At 40.7% G+C, this 20080-nt stretch overlaps 1 protein-coding gene across 1 annotated transcript in view; it reads right to left on the bottom strand.

Annotated features, from left to right (window-relative positions):
- GAP43 (growth associated protein 43) overlaps positions 1-20080 on the bottom strand; it is a 100073-nt gene that overhangs the window by 44229 nt on the left and 35764 nt on the right. The gene's annotated exons all lie outside the window — the stretch shown is intronic.

Here is a 20080-nt window from a genome sequence, read left to right as displayed (position 1 = left end):
AAAAAAACAAACAGAAGAGATGGAGTGATATTCTTTTCCTTCAAATCACAGCATTCAACAAATATTCATCAAATGATTTAGTTTCACTCAGGCTCCATAGTTGAAGTGAAGAGGTCAACAATACCCTGGAAATTCAAATCAAGTCTTTTTTCTCTCCATGATGGAGAATTAAGTAGAGAACACATTATCCGATGGGAAAACCAATGTCCTTTTGACCTTCCAGAATGACTGGCATTATTTTATATGTATTTCTTTCCCCAGATCAATGTCTCTTCATTACCAAACTTAAACCAGCCTTTTTAAAGATGTCCCTTGATAATTCAAATTACATTCATCCTAAGTTTTCATCAAACAGCTGTGAAAGATACTGGTTTTTCAGAGTTCCGGAAAGGGGACTCTGTGAAAAACGTGATGGCTTCAAAAAATATCATGGATGAGCACTGGGTGTTGTATGGAAACCAATTTGACAATAAATTTCATTATATATATCTATATATATCTATATATATCTATATATATATAGATATATATAGATATATATAGATATATATATATATACACACACACACACATATCATGGAAAAGTCTATTTGTTTCCCCAAGATTTCAAGTCTGGTCAGGAAACCAGTAGGACTGAGGCAAAGAGTATCAGGTTTAGACAACAAATCCATCAGAGTTTAGTGCAAAATGCAGATGAGTTTCAGGGCTTTGAGGGATTTGTTCGGAACGTGACAACTCAGAATGCTGGTCACAAAATGATGTCTACTTTGACCTGTATGTGGTCTAATATCAATAGTCAACACAGAGACCTTCAATATTTGAATACAGAAAATGGCCTTTTTTTTTTTTTTTTTTAGTGAAAAACAAAAAAAGAATGGAAAACACTGTTTCCACTTTTGAAAGAGTAGCATATATTCACTAAATCACAATTTCTTATTCCCAAAGCAATTTAAAACTAAAATTAGCTTGATATTATCATTAATAGAGTCATCCTGGTACTGAAGGCAAGAGACTAGAACAGAAAAATTTTTTTTTACCATTTGGTTGTAACATTTATAGAATAAAATATGCTGCAAATAACTTTTTTTCCATAAGGAAATTAAATCATAAGATAGGCAAAAAAAAGTATAGTCATGAAAAGAAATGTATAAGCAAGTACACAAAATTCTACATAGCTCCATTGCTTGCCAATGTGCCCTCATATGGTTAGATATAGTCTCCATTCATTCTTCCTTTAACTTTTGAACATTTAACTTTTGTTCACTTTTGTGAACACTGTTCTAGGCAATGGGGAAATACAACAGTGAACAATGCAGCCAATGTCCTTCTAAAGACTAACAATAGAAGAGTGCTTATCATATACTACATCCTGTGTTTGGCCCCAATCTTGACTTTGGCCTGATCTTGGCCTCTACTCCAGTTTAGGAGGTAAGCCACAGCAGACCAACACAGGAGTATATTTTCTATCTGTCATACCAGCTCTGTCCCAGTGACCCAGATCTTGCTAATCATAATGTAGGTCTATTTGACATTCTTTGGACAGGCATATGGGCCTGTTGCTATGTAGGTTCATCAACATGCTAGTGGATGGTAGTTTTGAAAATTAACTACATGTGAGAGTAAAAGCAGGGTTAACAATTTTCCATTAAAATTTTTAAGATAAGTTCTTCTTCCTCAGTTAACTGTGCATGTATCCACACAAAGAACAAAAGAGTGGATGAAAAGCACTTTGGAGAGCCCATTGGGCTCCCTCCCCCCAATGCCATGCTGCGACACTGTTCAGTTCTCTAAGGCAATACCACCTTCCCTCCATCCTGCTGCCCTTGATAACTCCTACTGGGATGCACACAGCACAATCTGGGGCACGGGAGCAGCTGTCCCCGCCAGGAACTCTCTGCTCAGAGATGGAAGCATAACCCTGTTAAATTAACAGTTGTGAATGAAGCACAGAGCCAAGATGTTGTTAATTTATTTTACTCTATCTTGAGTTTTCTGAATGAGGCACAGTCTTATATGATAGGACATCTGTACTTGGGCATTGATGCCAAGTGATCCTTTAATACAAATACTGCTTCTTGTGAAAGTAGACAAACCAATTATTTCAGAGTGGGCAGGTGTGCAGAAAAGACCCTCTGATGATTCAAAAAAGCTACAATTTTACAGCCTCCCTTTTCTCTTCAAGAACACAAAGCAAAGGGGATGAAACTTCTTTTAAAAATCTGGAAAACATAAAAAGAAGAGCGCTGAGACTGCATGCTATAAAGAAAGAAACTTTACATGGATAAATCAAGGCTCCTCTGTACTCTCCCCCCCCCCACCCCACCCATCTCTCTTTCTCTTTCTCCCCCTTTCTCTCTCTCTCTTCCAATTTTTCAGATTATCTGCCACTTTAGCTTTCCAAATGATCAGGACTTAAGTTTCTATACATAGCATCTATGTTACAATATCTATTTAGAGGGCTCAGACTGGGCTTGAGTGCCAAGATTGTGGGACCAGCCTCAACTGAACAATCCAAGAGTATAAGGCACACAAGAGAAGAAGGGGTACTAGGAAGGGAGAGAATCATGTAAGACCAAAGTTAGGGGAGAGAGATGAAGGCAATCTTGTAAGAGCTAGGCAAACAAATAGGCAGGTGTACCTAAAGAGATAATCAAAGTGTTCCATGGGCATGCAGCACATTCTGGAGAAACTGCTGGACCACTTAACATCATTAGAGATTTAGGGAAACTGGATTTTAGAGATTGGTTGAAAAAAGACCACTAATATATGTTTCAGATAGAGGGAAAGAGACAGATTGAGATGAAAGGAGAGGGGAATAAGGGAAGGGGAGGAAGGAAGGGAGGCAAGGGAAAAAAACGAGCCTAACATAAGGTCAGACTTAAATGACTGAATAGAAACATCCAAAGACAAAAATATTTTAAGTAAAAACTGGGTCTTATGCTAGACAGTGTTGGATTGTAAGTGTGCATATCCTTTTTTTTTTTTTTTTGTACCTTTAATTGATTCTATTAATATGGCTTAAACTACAGGTTATTTTCTGGTAAAATTCCTTTCACAGTACTAGAGGTAATTGGACTAGGAGTACATTTTGGTGAGAGAGAAAACAAGAAGAGGATGTTTCCCAAGACCGGCTACGGGGTAACCTAATGTGTCAAGCCACATAGACCTTTTCCTAATTGGAAATATAATAACTTACCCAAGACAAAGGCTATTTGAGCCCAGAGAAACCAGAGATCACTCAGTAAAAGCAGCACGGCTCCTTCAGTTTCTAAAAATGGCCCCGAGAAGTTAAGTGACTTGCCTAAATTTATAGAGTGATTAAGTCAGTGGCCCAGGTTATACTTGACTCAGGTCTTCTTTCCTCCCACCCAACCCCAAGTCCAATTTTATTGCATTAGTGACTTGCAATATCTTAGCCTTTCTTCTGGCAGATAATCCATTAAGCATCACGTCAACATTCTCATTCATTTATTCATTTAACAATACAGAGTGCCTATGCTAGGTACTACGGACACACTACTAAACAGATGGTACTGTATCTACCCACATAAGATTCTTTTTTTTTTTTTTTTTTTACACTTATTTATTTTTAAGAGAGAGAGCACAAGTGGGGTAGGGTCAGAGAGAGAAGGAGACATAGAATCTGAGGCAGGCTCCAGGCACCCTAAAAGTAAATCTATCTTGATGAGACTTATGAACTGACTCTTTAGCTATTAAATACCAAGATCCCCTTTTTCCAGACCTTCTGCACCTGTAACACTACATAGATTGTTGGCCTAACTTCTTTACAAAATGGGTGTAAGATCCGGCATCTACTGTGAATTCCTGAGAAATTAATGGTTGTTAAAGCACCATGAGGTTTTTTCTCTCCCAAAAGCATACTTACAAAAGAATTTTATGGGGGCACCTGGGTGGCTCAGTCGGTTACGTGTTCAACCTTGGCTCAGGTCATGATCTCACGGTTTGTGAGTTCGAGCCCTGCATCGAGCCCTGCATCGAGCCCTGCATCCAGCTCTGCATTGACAGCTCAGAGCCTGGAGCCTGCTTCGCATTCTGTGTCTCCCTCTCTCTTTGCCCCCTCCCTGCATGTGCTCTCTCTCAAAAATAAACATTAAAAATTTTTTTTAATTAAAATTCTTAAAAAAAAAAAAAAAAAGATTTACTTTTGGGATACCTGGCTGGCTTAGTTGGAAAAGCATGTGACTCTTGATTTCAGAGTCTTGAGTTCAAGCCCCACATTGGGTGTGGAGATTACTTAAATTTTTTTTTTAATTAAAAAAAAAAATACTTTTTCAGCTCAGTCCTATAACAAATAAGCTTTGGGCTGACCTCTGATGTTTTCTGAGATCATTTCAAAACTCTTTAATTTTTACATGGGATTGTTGCTATCTGTGAATTAATTGAGGAGGACATTCCAATGCAGTGCCTTACATGTAGGAAGAATCTCATTATAAGTTACAATCACTTTTTCAGGAATCTTCACTTATATAGCTTATTGTCTTTATTGACAAATTTGTTCGGGAGCTCTAAAGTCTTAAAGGAATCCAAAGTATGTGAAATCTTTACTTTTCAACCAATGCTAAAACCTTGGATGAATACTGGTCTGAAAAAGATGGATACCACTTTGCTAACTTGTTAGAAACTAGTCAAATTTCTAAATGGATTAGATGAAAGGGGAATAATTTTCAACAGTATTTAAAAATCACAAGTAAGAAAGCCAAATATAAGATGTAGCTATTTAATATCCAACATTGTTGCTCTGGTTAATATTTTCCTTTCCTTCTGGGGAAGGGGGAGTGTATAACTTAGGAGCCAGTCTAAGATGTCCAAACATTTGCATTAATTATGTTACAAAAAAACTTTAGGCAAAGCTCTATGAATGCCTGACTTCCAGAACTAAAATAACATCATCTGTTCAACTGGGACACCACAATTCATTCAATGTTTTCCAATTATCATAGGACTGCCTCAACCTTCCAAACACAAAAAACTTGGCCCTATATCTACTTCTGCCAGCCATAAATACTACTATTATAATATTTCAAATTTTCTCTTAAACAAGATTGAACTATAAATGCTTTTAAAAATTCATTGGTGTAACCAATTCTTCTAAGAACATCTTTAGTTAATCAAAATATTTTCTGATTAAGCAAAAGATATTTCTGAGAAGCAAAATTGAAGGACCAGAAATATCTTAAGCCACCCTTTCTTTCTCATACTAGTTTTCATGCCTATCAGGATATTATGCAATCCATAAAGGAACCAAAATAAAGTAGTGATGATATATATAAAATTTGGCAGACATCTACCTATGGCTCACTCTAGTTTTATTAATAATTTATTGAGGTAAAATTCACATAGAAAATTTCACTCTATTTTTAAGCAGTTTATTTTAAATATATCGATAGCATATACTTTAGAAAAAATGTCCAAGCATTAAAGGATGTCATACTGAAGCTTCTGTATTTCTTTAAACCCAGTCAAAGATAAGAAATTCAGGGACGCCTGGGTGGCTCAGTCCGTTAAGTGTCTGACTTTGGCTCAGGTCATGATCTCGTGGTTCACGAGTTCGAGCCCCGCGTCGGGCTCTGTGCTGACAGCTCGGAGCCTGGAGCCTGCTTCCGATTCTGTGTCTCCCTCTCTCTCTGACCCTCCCCCCATTCATGCTCTGTCTCTATCTCAAAAATAAATAAACGTTAAAAAAAATTAAAAAAAAAAAAGATCAGAAATTCAGTGAAATGCCCCTTATGGAGGAAAAAAAGGAGGATGCACCAACCTCCTCCAGTTCTGAAGATAAAATGTCTTCGGGTTTCTTTCTGGGCAGTTATAAGGAAGAAAGTGTCGTTTTTAAATGATGAATGGTGTGCCTGGGTGGCTCAGTGCATCAAGCCTCTGCTTCTTGATCTTGGCTCCGGTCATGGTCTCCACGTTCATGAGATTAAGCGCGGTATGGGGTTCAACATGTGGAGACTGCTTGGGACTCTTTCTGTCCCTCTCTCTTTGCCCCTCCCCTGATCTCTCTCTCTCTCTCCCTCAAAATAAATAAACAAATGCAAAAATTAATAAAGGAAGGGGCGCCTGGGTGGCTCAGTCGGTTAGGCATCGGACTTCGGCTCAGGTCATGATCTCACAGCTTGTCAGTTCGAGCCCTGGGTTGGGCTCTGTGCCCACAACTCAGAGCCTAGAGCCTGCTTCTCATTCTGTGTCTCCCTTTCTCTCTTCCCCTCCCCCGCTTGTGCTCTGTCTCTCAAAAATGAATAAATGTAAAAAAATAATAATAATAAAGGATGAATTGACACAGCTATGCTACACACGGTTCCCTCAACACTCAATCTGGTTTGAAGATCTAACTAAGGATGTGGGTGGGGTGGAGCAAGATGGAGGTGAAAGCAGTGAAACTGTGTCTTTGCCAACAAGTGTCATCACATTTTAATTTCTTTTAACTTAAAAATTTTTATTTTTTTGAGAGAGAGAGCACATGCACGAACAGGGGAGGGGCAGAGAGAGGAAGAGAGAAAAAGCCTTGAACAGGCTCCACGCCCTGCATGGAGCCAGAGGCAGGGCTCAATCTCAGGACCCTGAGAGGATGACCGGAGCCGAAATCAAGAGTCGAATGATTAACTGACTGAACCACCCAGGTGCCCCTGACATCACACTTTTAAACTCTGATTTTCAGTCCAGTACAAAATCCTTTTTTAGTTCCTGGTCAGGTGGGAGCACAGCAAATATATAATGACCAAGAACATCTCCAGGGGAATGTGGAACATTGAGTGATTTTGCAAAGCCTGGAAGAGTGGTAGTGAGGCAACTCTCTTTCTCCCTTCAAGTAAACGATGCAGCATATTGCTGCAACTTCAGAGTTATACTAAACGAATAAGCGATGAATCATGGGAATCTACCCCCAGAACCAAGAGCACACGGTACACACTATACGATAGCCAACTTGACAATAAATTGTATTAGAAGAAGAAGAAGAAGAAGAAGAAGAAGAAGAAGAAGAAGAAGAAGAAGGGAAGGGGGAAGGGGAAGGGGAAGGGGAAGGAGAAGGAGAAGGAGAAGGAGAAGGAGAAGGAGAAGGAGAAGGAGAAGGAGAAGGAGAAGGAGAAGGAGAAAGACATGTCCATTGGTTGACAGACTACATAAGAAAACCAAATATCCCATTTTGGAAACTGGAATAGTAATGTTAACTTTTCAGATAAGAGCTGGTTATCAAAATATGGGTCTTTAGCCCACTTTCATATACTATTTATTTAACATGTACAGCCCACCTGCTTCCAAAAGAATACAAGGTGGCATATGTATCCTAGTGGAAGAGGACACAGTTTCCTTTCAAAAGAGTTACCTTCCATTTTGTATTATATATTTGTAACTATTTTTGTCCCACAAAGACACAGAGAAGAGGTAAAGGGCATATGGTACTTGGTGGCTTCTAACAGACCTAAATCGGCATATGAAAGACTTTGTCCATTTTGCTTACAGCTGAATTTCCAGTTTCTAGAATGGTGTCTGGCACATGATAGATGTTTGATTAATGCTTATTGAAAAAATCCAAACTTTGAACATATCTATTAGTGTCATTTCAGAAAGATGATGACAGACAAGGAGGTCCAGCGTTCCATTTTATCAACTTTCATTAAAACCTTTCCTTTCCCAGGGTGCCTGGGTGGCTCAGTTGGTTGAGGGTCTGACTTTTTGCTCACGTTATGATCTCATGGTTCATGAGTTCAATCCCCACTTTGGGCTCTGTACTGACAGCTCAGAGCCTGGAGCCTGCTTCGGATTCTGTGTCTCCCTCTCTCTGCCCCTCCCCTGCTCATGCTCTGTTTCTCTCAAAAATAAACATTAAAAAAAAATTTTTTTTTAAATATTTCCTTTCCCAGGGACGGAATTCAATAGTTTCGGACTAAAACTGGTATATATATATTCCCCAATACCTAAGTGACTGACCTCATATGGTGAGGTTGAACACAAAAATCAATCAGAAATGGAAGAGGAGAAATCAGACAAGAGAAGTCACAAACCTATAGAATGGCAGTGATAATTTCAAAAGGCACTTGAAAATGGAAATAAATCTAAGGTAGACAACTGACTTATATTTATCTTATCTATGAATTGGCTAAAGTCGTATCAATCAAATTATTTTTCAAATACAAATCTCTGCTTCTCCATTTGTAAAACAGGTGAAAATATTCATTGAGGATTGTTGGAGACCCCTCCCACATCCCTCCATTTATACTTAATCTGTATACTGAGCCCTAGGGCCTATGATTGTGAGCTGGGGATAACTAGTCCTTTAGTTACTCAAAGAAGAAAGTTCTGCCTCCACACAATGGAGCTGGGGAGAGCCTAAAGTTGAGATGAAGCACATACTTATGCTGGTCCATCTATCAGCGCATGTGCTGGCCAGAATTTGACAAAACTCTTTTAGAAAACCTTTGAGTGTAAGTCGCCCGACTGAATCAAGGGTTGAAGTCATTGATGCCCAAGCAAGTACTTACTAAGAGTCAGGTCTGGGGAAAAGGGGTGCCATTCTTGAGCAACGGGACCAGCCCCTCTGATAAGTGTTGCCCAATGCAGTTCACTGTCTCTACAAGTGCTCACTGCCTCTACAAGTGGCACACACTGAATGGAGGAAAGGTGAGGGAGACACTATATTCTGATCTTGGAGAGGCCACTGAGCAGGAAACAAAAGGGAGGGACTCCCCATCAAGTGATGAAAAGGCTGGAATCACACAGGAGACTGTGAGAGGGACTGTGAGGCTTCTGCTAACAACTGGACAAAGAAGAACAGCACGCAGCCGATCCATCTGGGAAAAGATAGAAAAGCAGTCTCCCAGCAGACAGTCCCTTGTACCACCATCACAGGTGAATTCCTCCCAGGTGTGATTTCCCAAGAGCAAATCACAGCCCAAGCTGCTGAAGAAGATACTACAAAATGTCTCTTGTTGGACACTCAGGAGCACAAGACACAATAAGTATTTAAATAAATATTCTTCCTATTATACTGAATAGTGATTATTGATTTATTTCTTGATTGAGCCTCTTTCATAAATTACTTTCTAAGTCAGCAGTACTTGATGTGTTTTGTTCGATGGATACGTAAATGAGAAAGACCTTCCTCATCCACTGTAATACGCACCCTTCCTCTTGGTCTACCTAACTTGCTTTTCCTTCTTTGCGCTTATGGTTACCTGACATATTTTTATTTCATTATTAACTAAATCTTTCCTTGGACTATAAACTTTCTGAGAGCAGGACCTTGTCAGTTTTATACAACCCTCAAAACCTCCATAGCTAAAATAGTGCTGGTTCATAGTTGATGCTCCAAAAACATGTATTTGTAGTTGTTGTCAAATGACTCTGCCACACTGTGTCAGTGACCAGACGGCATGTCAGTAAGCAGCAGCCAGCTAACTGGCCAGGTGTCCTCTCTCCACTCTGGGAAATGAATGCTCAGGGTGTATCTATCCTCTTACATGTATAATGAGTTTATAGCATGTACAGGTGGTATTTCAATTCAGTCCTCATCAGAACCATGTGAGGAACACATCACTGTGCCTGTTTTATAATCTAGGTAACTGAGAAAACAAAGTGGCCCGTGTTATCCAGCTTCTAGATGACAGGACCCTTTCTCAATCCTACTTCCCACCCAATGCATTTTAAAGAACGCAACAAGTCAGTATTCCCTGACATTTAAGAGCATGGGCTATGGAGTTAGATAGCCGGGCTGGACCTAGACCCTGCCACTGAATCACCAGCTCTCGAATTTGGCTAGTCAGCTTCAGTTTCCTTACCTATAGGACAGGGGGAGAACAAGGCTCTTGCACTAGATTATCATGAGGATTATATGAGTGAGTGTCTATAGAGTTCTTAGCACAGTCCCTGTCGTGGTACACATGTTCAAAAAGGGCTAGCTGCCACTTTTTCTCATCTTAATCACTGTCCTCATCACTATCATCCCAGAGTAACTTATACATTATCATTAGACTAAGTTTAGACATATTAATAAGATAGAATCTGTAGGGGCCAAGGACAGGTCACCCCAAAACATAGCACATTGGCATATTATTTTGAATTGAAGCTACTTGGGAAACAACCAATTCAAGGACACTCTGTCCCCTTAAAAGTGGAAACAAATTTCCCATATGAGAAATACCCTCCCGGAGCACCTCTCCGTTGGCTAAGCATCTCACTTGATTTCAGCTCAGGCGATGATCTCATGGTGGTGAGATCCTGAGATCGAGCCCCAAGCCCCGTGTTAGGCTTTGTGCTGAATATGGAGCCTGCTTGGGATTCTCTCTGTCTCCCTCTTTTCTGCGCCTCCCCTGCTTTTGTGCATTCTCTCTCTCAAAAATAACATTAAAAAAATAAGAAATGCCTTCCCTGCATTAAGAAGTAAAATGATATCCTTATCACCATAGTGACTTTAAAATTGAGAAAGCTATAGAAACAAATCTTGTTGTTTTTTTTTTTCCAATTTGTCAGCCTCAATTCTGCTTAGAATTCCTTATTAATTAAAGTTTCCAAGTGCTTGTTTTCTTTTTCCTGTCAATTAATCACAAATTTATTGTCTTTTTGTTTAAAATGTAATGAAAACTTCCTGCCCTGGTCATTTCTTTGGATCTCAGTTTCATTATTGGGCCTCCATGCACATGTACTAAAACTTTTTTTTTTTTCTCCAGTCTCATGTAAATTTAATGCTTAGTCCAGCTGGCAGACCTTGAAGGGTAGAGGAAGAATTTTTCCCTCCCTATAGTACAAATGAGGTTTGACCCTAAGACCTTATTCATCTCCACAATTGCTGGTATCCCTACCCAGGGAGGAGAAGAATCCATTTCCTTAACTTTACAGTGTTACAGAGCTATCTATCCTCAAAGAGATAAGCAGAAGTCTGTCTAAAATGTATACAATAGTCAATCCACTTCTTTCCATCCTAGGGAAGGGGGAGGATCTGTTCATAGTGTCAAGCATGAACCATAATCCCTCTCCTCTGCCAACTAACATGCACCAATCCTTCCTAACCATATCCAGCCCTAAACCTCCACATGGTCCAGCATCTGGTGATGAAAGTTCACTTAAACTACACGTCTACTCATTTTCAAAACATATAGCCTTCACCTGACACCAGCCCTCCCACACACACACACAAATCTCATTCAGCTACTATTTCACTTATCTCTACCCCATGGATCAAGCGATAGACCTTATACATCCAGAGAACACAACTGTCTGTACAGGTTCTGAGAGTACTCTGGTTACTCGTGTTTGGTAATACTCATACCTGGTAAAACTGTGGATGCAGCTGGCAGACATTTTGTGGGGGGGTTAGCTTAGGAACCTCTGGTCCTGAGGAGGGAGGGCTTCATGATTTGGGATTTCCAACTCTATCCAACACACCCCCACTGGATAGTTAGTAAAACTCCTCCTGAATGTCACTGTATTTAATACCTAGTGAGGGTACAGAATGTGTCAGAGTGCATGTCATTATAAAGCCTAGCTGATGGGAAATGGAAAAAAACTGGGATTCCATTTGCTAAGAAAAGAAAAAGAAAGACAATAGCTTGAATTTTTATATTACAGGTTATGAAGTACTTTCAACTTCATAAAACTGTTCCTCTAGGCTGAGTAAATGTGCTATCCCTTTTGCAAAATAAAGAAATTAAAACCAAATGGAAAGCCCCACAAATGGTAGAATGGGTCTTAACCCTAGGCCTCCAATCTCCCACATTTCAAGGAACTTAACCAAGAATTCAATCTAAGAATTTAACACTAGACACTCAGAAGGTATCATCAAATAAGTAGCAATCCTCAATGAGCACCAAGACTACCTGAAGTACTTTTTACTTAACAGAATTGGTCTGTATTTCAGATCTTAAAAGGGAGGTGGCTCCGGAATCTCTATGTAGGAGGGATTAGGGGCAGAGATATGTTTGGAAGGGGGAGCTAGGTGATTTTGCCAGAAACTGCACCAACATGGCAAGCTTCTTACAGTAGGCTTATTTATCTGCGGAGGCTCGTGGGATGATTTTGCAGACACTACTATCTATCAGCAATAATTTGCACATGACTTGATGTACTATTATCAATCACCACATAAGTGATTGCACATTTACAGCAGTACCTGAGAAATCTTTTAAAAAGCCTAGTATGTTTTCTCTCTGATTCTAGAAGATATGTTGTTGTGTTCTTCCATGTGTGGAAAAAATGATGGAGTGTTTTTGTTAGGGGTGGAGCAGGGATGTCAGGTAAAGGGCATACAGTTTGAGGACAAATAGACTTCCATTTAACAGGGTTTCTAGAGGCACCTGGGTGGCTCAGTTGGTTAAGCATCTGACTTCGGCTCAGGTCATGATCTCGCAGTTCGTGGGTTCTAGCTGACAGCTCAGAGCCTGGAGCCTGCTTCGGATTTTGTGTCTCCCTCTCTCTCTGCCCCTACTCTACTCGCACTTTTTCTCTCTCTCTCTCTCAAAGATAAACATTAAAAAAAATTTTTTTAAAGGGTTTCTATTCCCAAGCTACTAGACAGTTTAAGAACAAATACATAGACCCTAGAAAAATCTGTAAATCATAACTGAGTCAAAATTTGCTCATGATGTTTTTGTCTTTGTCATTCTTCCTATCATTTGCTCTGTTTTTGGCATCCTGTTCTCTCTTGATTGTCAGTCACTGACACTCACTGATTACATGTTCCCTGGTGTGGTTTGGGGGGCAAGTGATTTGAGTTCAAATCCTGCCTTGGCCACTAGTTAAATACATGACCTGGAGTAAACTACCTAATTTCTTTAGAATACAGTTTCTTAACCTTCAGATTGGAATATTAATACCTACTGTGCAAAATTTTCTTTAGGATGAAAGAAAATGGTATTCACAAAGTGCCTGATACTTGAGAACTCAATAAATAATTGTTTGGAAGAAAACAATATGAGTGAAGTGAAAATTACTACTTTCTGGAGACTAGGGATTGAGTATATTATTTGACAAACATTTTACGATTTTCTCTTTGATATCTCATGAAGGAATTTTTTTTCAGGGCTATGTACATTTCATAAAAATATACCCCCTCTGAACAAAGAAAACCCTTTAAGGTAAAGACTATACACACATAATTAATAAATAAATAAATAATAAAGGTAAAGACTATAAAATACCATCAGATCCTTGGAGGAAATAATACTAATAATAAATTGAAAAAATTATATATTACTATGTGCCTAGTACTCTTCCAAGTACTTTATATATATTTTATAGAGAGACATACAAATATATTTATTAAATATATATATTAACTAGTTTAATTCTAACAAGGCTATACAATGGGTACTATTATTTTACAGATAAAGGAACTGAGGCACAAGGACATTAAATAACTGCTCAAAATCACATAGCTAGTAAGCGACAGAGCCAGGATTTGAACTCAAACTACTTACATAGGTTGCATGTGAGATAAGATCATCCCAGGGACACAGGGCTGATCTACTCTCTACAGGTTTTCCCTTTAGGCTCCCAGGCAAAGTGAAACGTGGAGAGGGAGATGGAAAAACCCACAGCAGGACTTTCTCAGGGCCAGTACCTGTTAGGCTGGTCTATAGCTCCTATTGTCTAAAGGAGCAGGCTTTAGAGCTTGTACTACAATTTCATCTTCCCCTTTCAGATTTCCTTTACAGTAGAAAAGTACAAATACATTTTCAAAGCAGGGGCTGTGGTATCATGACCTCATCACCAGGTGATGCCATGACTCATTTTCCTTGTGAAGATGTTGACAGGGAAGATTCACACTTGAGATTTTGAGAACACCCCAGAGACTAGGTTCCATATTAATTCTGAAAACAGGAGAGGGAAAATATCAGAGATCAGAGAAAGAAATACTGGGGAAAGTGGCAAGGGAGGGCCCCAGGTTAGGATAAATTAGGGCTATTTAATGACATAAGAAAAGCAGATGAATGAACTAGTAACCATATGCATTCTTGTCAGGAGGAAGGGCTTGAACAGGTGGTAAAGAGCAGGTTCTATGACTTATTCCCAAATCTAAGGATTTAATCCAGCCAGCGTTCCTGAATTGGACATTGCCTTTTCCTCAAACCAACTATTCTTGTTATTTTTCTCACAATTGTAGGGAAACAGGGAAATCCATCTAGAATGTTCCATGGATGTCATACTAGTTGTTTTGGTTATATTCTAAAAACACGTCATACTATTTATGCCACGTAGTTCACTGGAGGAATTTAGTGACAGTGCTCATCATGGTACAAAGAACCAGCACACCTCCCGCTTTGTGGTTCTGAAGGGTGAAACACTGCACCATTTGGAGCCACCAAAGAAAGAAAGTTCCCTCTTCTCTGTTTTTGAAACTGAGCAGGCAAATTCTACAACTTCTGAATTAATCTGTATGAGCTGTCTGGGGATTTATGATAATCTGATCTTCGAGCCAGAATAATTAGGCTGACTTGGGTAAAAATAAGGAAATATTAAGTCTGACTCTGATCTTGAGGTAAATGAAAATTACTTTCCTTTTGAGGCATAGACAATGATGAGATGTGCCATAATCCTCTCATAAGTGATATCACATGACCCAAAGAGCCACCCAGGGCAACAGGTCTGCCTGGCAGTGTGAAACTGAGAGCTTTAAAACAGAGAGCTTTACAGATGTGTCACAACCTGGAGCGGCCTTGGAGAAGGTCCTGAGCTTGAGGCTCCCCGGAAGGAAGGGGGATGTCACCACTCTTCCCTCAGTTCCCATAGACCCATCGGAAGTCAGTGATTCCCCATATTCCTGTGTCTGCTCAGGACAAGACCCAAGACTAGGAATAAAATATTCCAGGGCAGTCCAGTAAGCATCTTTCCCTTGTGGCTGGGGCAGCTCAATAGCTCCAGGCTAGAACAATTCCCTACTTTCTATCCAGGCTGAACTCACAGTTAAGTCACATATAAAAGCCCAGTGATCTTGGGGACCCCGGCTGGCTCAGTCAGTAGAGTGTGAGACTCTTGTTCTCAGGGTTGTAAATTTGAGCCCCGCGATGGGTGTAGAGATCACTTAAAAATAAAATCTTAAGGGAAAAGAAAGCCCGTTGAGCTCAAAACGGTAATGCTAGTACCTCTGCAGCCTCTGTGTGTTGTCATCAGCCTGTGGAGAATTAAGGTAACGATGGGGGTGCTGGCAGCAGGAGCAGAGGGGGTACCCAAGGAGAACCTAGACAAAGATTCTCCTTTTATCGAAAGTCTGAAATTCCACCTTGAAACATTATTCCCTTATTCCCTTATTATTATGCGCTGAAAGCTAACACTATAGACACCCTCTTAATTGGTCTGCCTTCCACTCTCTACCACACCTTTTAGCAGATTAAGCAGAAATAGAATTAGGTCTTACCATTTGCCCACTTCCACCAGTCTGAACCTCCCTATGCCCCTCCCAAAACACATTAAGTATTCCTGTTGCTTATCACACTAGAAAGTCATGCATTGTTATAGCATAAGAAATTTGTGCAATGGACCCAGTCTGCCCTTCCAGCTTCTCCCATGAACACACCCTTTACTTTAGCCAATTAATTCACATGCTGCTTACTGAACACTCACCTCACTCCCTGAGTTCCCTGACTTCACATATGATGTAGCCCCCCTCAAACATTTCTGTCCTGTGTCTGCTGAAACCTTGCACACCCTTCATGACTCATTCCAATCCTCACCTCCTTGGCAGGAGGAGAATTTCCTTGCACCATCCTAAATGAACAGTCCAGAGCTTTTTCTGCAAAGGGACAGATAGTAATTTTTTTCTTTCTTTTCTTTTTTTTTTTTTTTTTTTTGGCTTTCTGAGACAGTTGAGTCTGTCTCAACTCTTCAGTCTGTCATTGTAGTGTGAAAAAACAATAGGTGCTACATAAATGAATGAGCATGGCTGTGCTCCAATAAAACTTTATTTATGAACACTGGAATTTGAATTGCATATAACTTTAAAGTGTCACAAAATGTTACTCTTGATTTTCTCTCAACCACTTAAAAATGTAGGAAAAACACACTCTTAGCCCATAAGCTGTAGTTTGCCAATCTCTGGGGCAAGATATACCATTACATTAAGCTCCCACATCATCCTTGGTTGTATTTTTATTATTATTATTATTATTATTATTATTTTTTGTATTGCAGTTATTGGAGTACTTGTTCCCCAAACTCCATTATTTTATAAGCTTTTTGAGGGCAGGAAGATTGTCTTATTAGTAGAGGCTGTGATATGGTGACTTCTATTAAGAAATATAGGGGCGCCTGGGTGGCTCAGTCGGTTAAGTGTCTGACTTCGGCTCAGGTCATGATCTCGCGGTCTGTGGATTCGAGCCCCGCGTCGGGCTCTGTGCTGACAGCTCAGAGCCTGGAGCCTGTTTCGGATTCTCTGTCTCCCTCTCTCTCTGCTCCTCCTCTGTTCACGCTCTGTCTCTCTCTGTCTCAAAAATAAATAAACATTAAAAAAAAAATTTAAGAAATATATATTTGGTCTTTGTCCCATTTCTGGCACTGAGTTCCTAAAACCTTGTAAATTTCCTGCAATGACTGCAATAAAGGTGTCTTTTTGTTATGTTACTGAGATGACTTTTGGAGAGCACCTAAAGATGGGGCTGGTTACCTGGAGAACCACCAAGTGATTTGAGGGTTGGAACTTTGAGTTCCATGCCCCCTGACCTCTGGGGAGAAGAGGCAAGGCTGGAGGTTGAATCCAGCACCAATGGCCAAAGATTTGATCAATTGTGCTTAGGGAATGAGGCCTCCATAAAAATGCAAAAGATCAGAGTTTCAAGAGTTTCTTCTAGGTTGCTGAGTGTGTGGAGGTTTGCAGAGAGAGGCACATTCAGAAAGGGCATGGAAGCCCTGTGCCCTTTCCCCAAACCTTGCCTTGTGGGTTTCTTCCTTCTGGCTGTTCCTGAGTTACATCCTTTTATAATAAACCAATGATCCAGTGAGTAAACAGTTTTCTTGAGTTCTACCAGCCACTCTAGCAAATTAATTGAACCCAAGGAGGGGGTCAGGGAACCTCTGACTTGCAGACAGCTGGTGAGAAGTGCAGGTAACAACCTGAGCTTGTCATTGGTGTCTGAAGTGGGAGCCAATTTCTTGGGACTGAAACTTTTACCTGTGGAATCCATGCTCTCTCCGGATACATAGTGTCAGAATTGAGTTAAATTGTAGGACGCTCAGCTGGTGTCCAGAGAACTGGGGTTGCAATAGGGAAGCCCCACCCCCACAGTGGAATTGGGTTCAAGACCCTTTAAGAGGCTAACATTTATTGGTCACTTTGTTGCAGGCACTGAGCCAAATGTTTTACCTGGAAAATACCCTAATAATTTGATAAGGCAGGTTTTATTATTTTTTAGTGAGGACACTATAGTATTATTTTCACAGTGAGGAAAATCATAGACTGAAAATGAGCTCACAGGGCAACTTAGAGCGCAAAGGCAGAGGCATTTCCTGGGCAGGTGAGTTTCAGAGAACTGAGAAATGTGTGGCACTGAAGCTTGCCTACCTTAGAAGGGTTTCTGTCCTGCTATCCCTTAGCTGCCTGCTCAACTCAAAGGGTGCACAAAGACACTCAGACCTGAATCCAGGTATCACACGCGGCTTGAGCAGAAATACAGGGCAGAAGTGAGCGGTGGGCAAATGCACTGCACGGAGAACTGCTGAGCCCCAGGGGAAGGGCCTCGCCTGTGAGCCAGCAGCAAACCAGCTGCACTCCCAGAAGAAGAGAAATGAGCTGCAGCTGGGAGGACATTTGTGGGAGAGAAAAAAAGACTTTTTTTTTAACCATCAGAACTGAGCGGGTTGTTTATGTGTGAAAGCTTTTGTGGAACCAAGTTAGAAGGTGCTAAGTCACTAGACAAAAGATCACACCCTCCAGCTCGAGATACCTGCCTCCAGGGACTGTTTCTAACAAGTCTCAGGTCTCAGTGAGGACAAGGAAGTGAAAGACATCTGGATTAGCTGAGTGAACACTGCGACTTGGTAGGGGGAGGGGAAAGGGCTCTTTAAATCCCCAGGGCTGTTCTATCAGTGAGAAAGAAAAGACAAGGAGGAAATGCTGTTCACAGTTCTGCTGCTCAACTTTGACCACCAAGAGCTGGGTGGCAGTGTTCATCCCCGCCCCAGATCTGCCAATCAGGATCTGCATTTTCACCAATTCTCTGCGCATCACAGTGTGAAAGGTACTGGCCTACGACATCCAGACGAAACGTACCTGTCCCAGGAAATCCACAGTTCCTTCTGAATATTTCTTTACACAAAAGTATAATTTCAGAGGTGCTTCTATTATGAAGCTCATAGAAATAAGAAGCAGCAGGTAGAGCAGCAGAAGCCATGGCTTAGCTATCAGGAGACAAGGACTATAAACATGATACATCGCAAACTTGCAACCTCCTGGAAGTCTTTTCACTTCTCTGGACCTCAGTTTCTGTGTCTGTACATTAAGGGAGCTGACAGGAAGATTTAAGACTCAAACATTCAAAGTCTCAGCGTCCTAGTTGTGTACACATGTATATATGTTCCATTTTCCTATTTCCCTAGAAAAGAAAGCCTTCAGAGAATTGACTATCATCCAATCCTACTACCTGCAATGGACAAGGTCTCCACCACACACTGTCACTTACTTTCTAAAGTTAGTTATATACATTGAACATATCATGAGACTAAGTTCATTCTCAAATGTGCTAATCCCCAGAGGGGATCACCAACCTAGGGGAGCACAGAGTTTGTCCACTGACCAGTCTCCCATGCACCAAGACTCTTAACTGTACAATTCAGGATGACTTTCCTTACATGCTTCTATGAACTAGTAACAATGCACCTCATCAAAACAGACACCACCTTCCTTTAGGCACCGAATTCCAACCCTTTGAGAATGCAAGAACATATCATTCCTCAGTCAGCAAAAAACTGCCTCTTCCCCACCTTCCCTAAAGCCTTTTTGCAGGAGAGTGAAGCCATTCTAAAGGAACACCTTACTTTACAATTCTCAAAGCGTCATTGTCAGTCCGTGTGGAAAATCTGAATGAAATTTACTAGTGGGGTGGAGGGGAACCAACGCTGCTAAAAATAAACAAATGCAGTTTACTCATCCTCTGCCACAGTGGGTTCAACCTTTTTAACCAAGAAAAAGAGGTCAGAAAAACAGAGAAAGAGAGAACTCTAAGTCCCATCAGCTTCCTACCCTCCTCACTAGTGCAGCTCGTCTTCTGCAGCTCTTCTATTCTCCAGGTCCCTTCACAGTCTCTGACTCCAGGGCGGGGCCCATTCAGGCCCTAGAGTAGCTAATAACCACCTCAGCTCTCCCTTTCTCTTCCCTGCAGCTCTCGGGTCAGGTGGATCTGTGGTCACTTACAGCCAAAGACAAAGTCCATCACAGAGTGTGTTCAATGTTCAATGTTCAAAGTGTTCAATGTTCAATACATATTGTTAAAGTAAATTTCTAGGCTCAAGATGGCGGCGCTCCTGCCCTTGGAGCCATGTCAGCAAACAGTTTTTATGGCCCTGTAAATGCTCCACTTGACCAGAAACAGTGTATCCAGTCAGCCCATCTCCGAACGTAAAGCGAAGGCTGGTATCCATGTCTATTTCCTTGTTCCTCATTCCTTATCCTGTAAAAGCTTCCCTCTTTCCTCCCCATTTTGCAGTTACCTGGAATCCTTGAGACCAGAGACTGCTGGCCTCATGAAGGGTTCAATAAAGTCTGTTTGTAACACCTAAATGACTTCTTCAATCATTTTTAACAGTATTATTGAATGAATGAATGAATGAATGAATGAATACCGGCCGGCACCATGCATTTCCAGGTTAAGACAAAATCTCACACCAAGTCTAAACTTGGCCACACCTCCAGAAGTCATCTCATTTCCTCCCACCTGCTTCAGGTACCCTCCTTCCCTTAATTGTCTACGGAGTCCGCATTTCATCGCGGTCTGAAATGGAAAGTTCAAATGAAGAAGCCTAAGAAACTTTTTTTTCTTTTTTAATAATTTAGGATCATCGTCTCTGGCCCTGACCTAGCTGGTTTTCTCACGTCTGCTACACTCCAATCAAGGCATTCCTATTTACTTTCCAAAGGTCTTTG

This window comes from Panthera tigris, chromosome C2 (assembly GCF_018350195.1).
Source record: "Panthera tigris isolate Pti1 chromosome C2, P.tigris_Pti1_mat1.1, whole genome shotgun sequence".
NCBI lineage: Eukaryota > Metazoa > Chordata > Mammalia > Carnivora > Felidae > Panthera > Panthera tigris.
The sequence above is the reverse complement of the archived record's forward strand: the minus strand, read 5'-3'. Positions and strand labels throughout refer to the sequence as shown.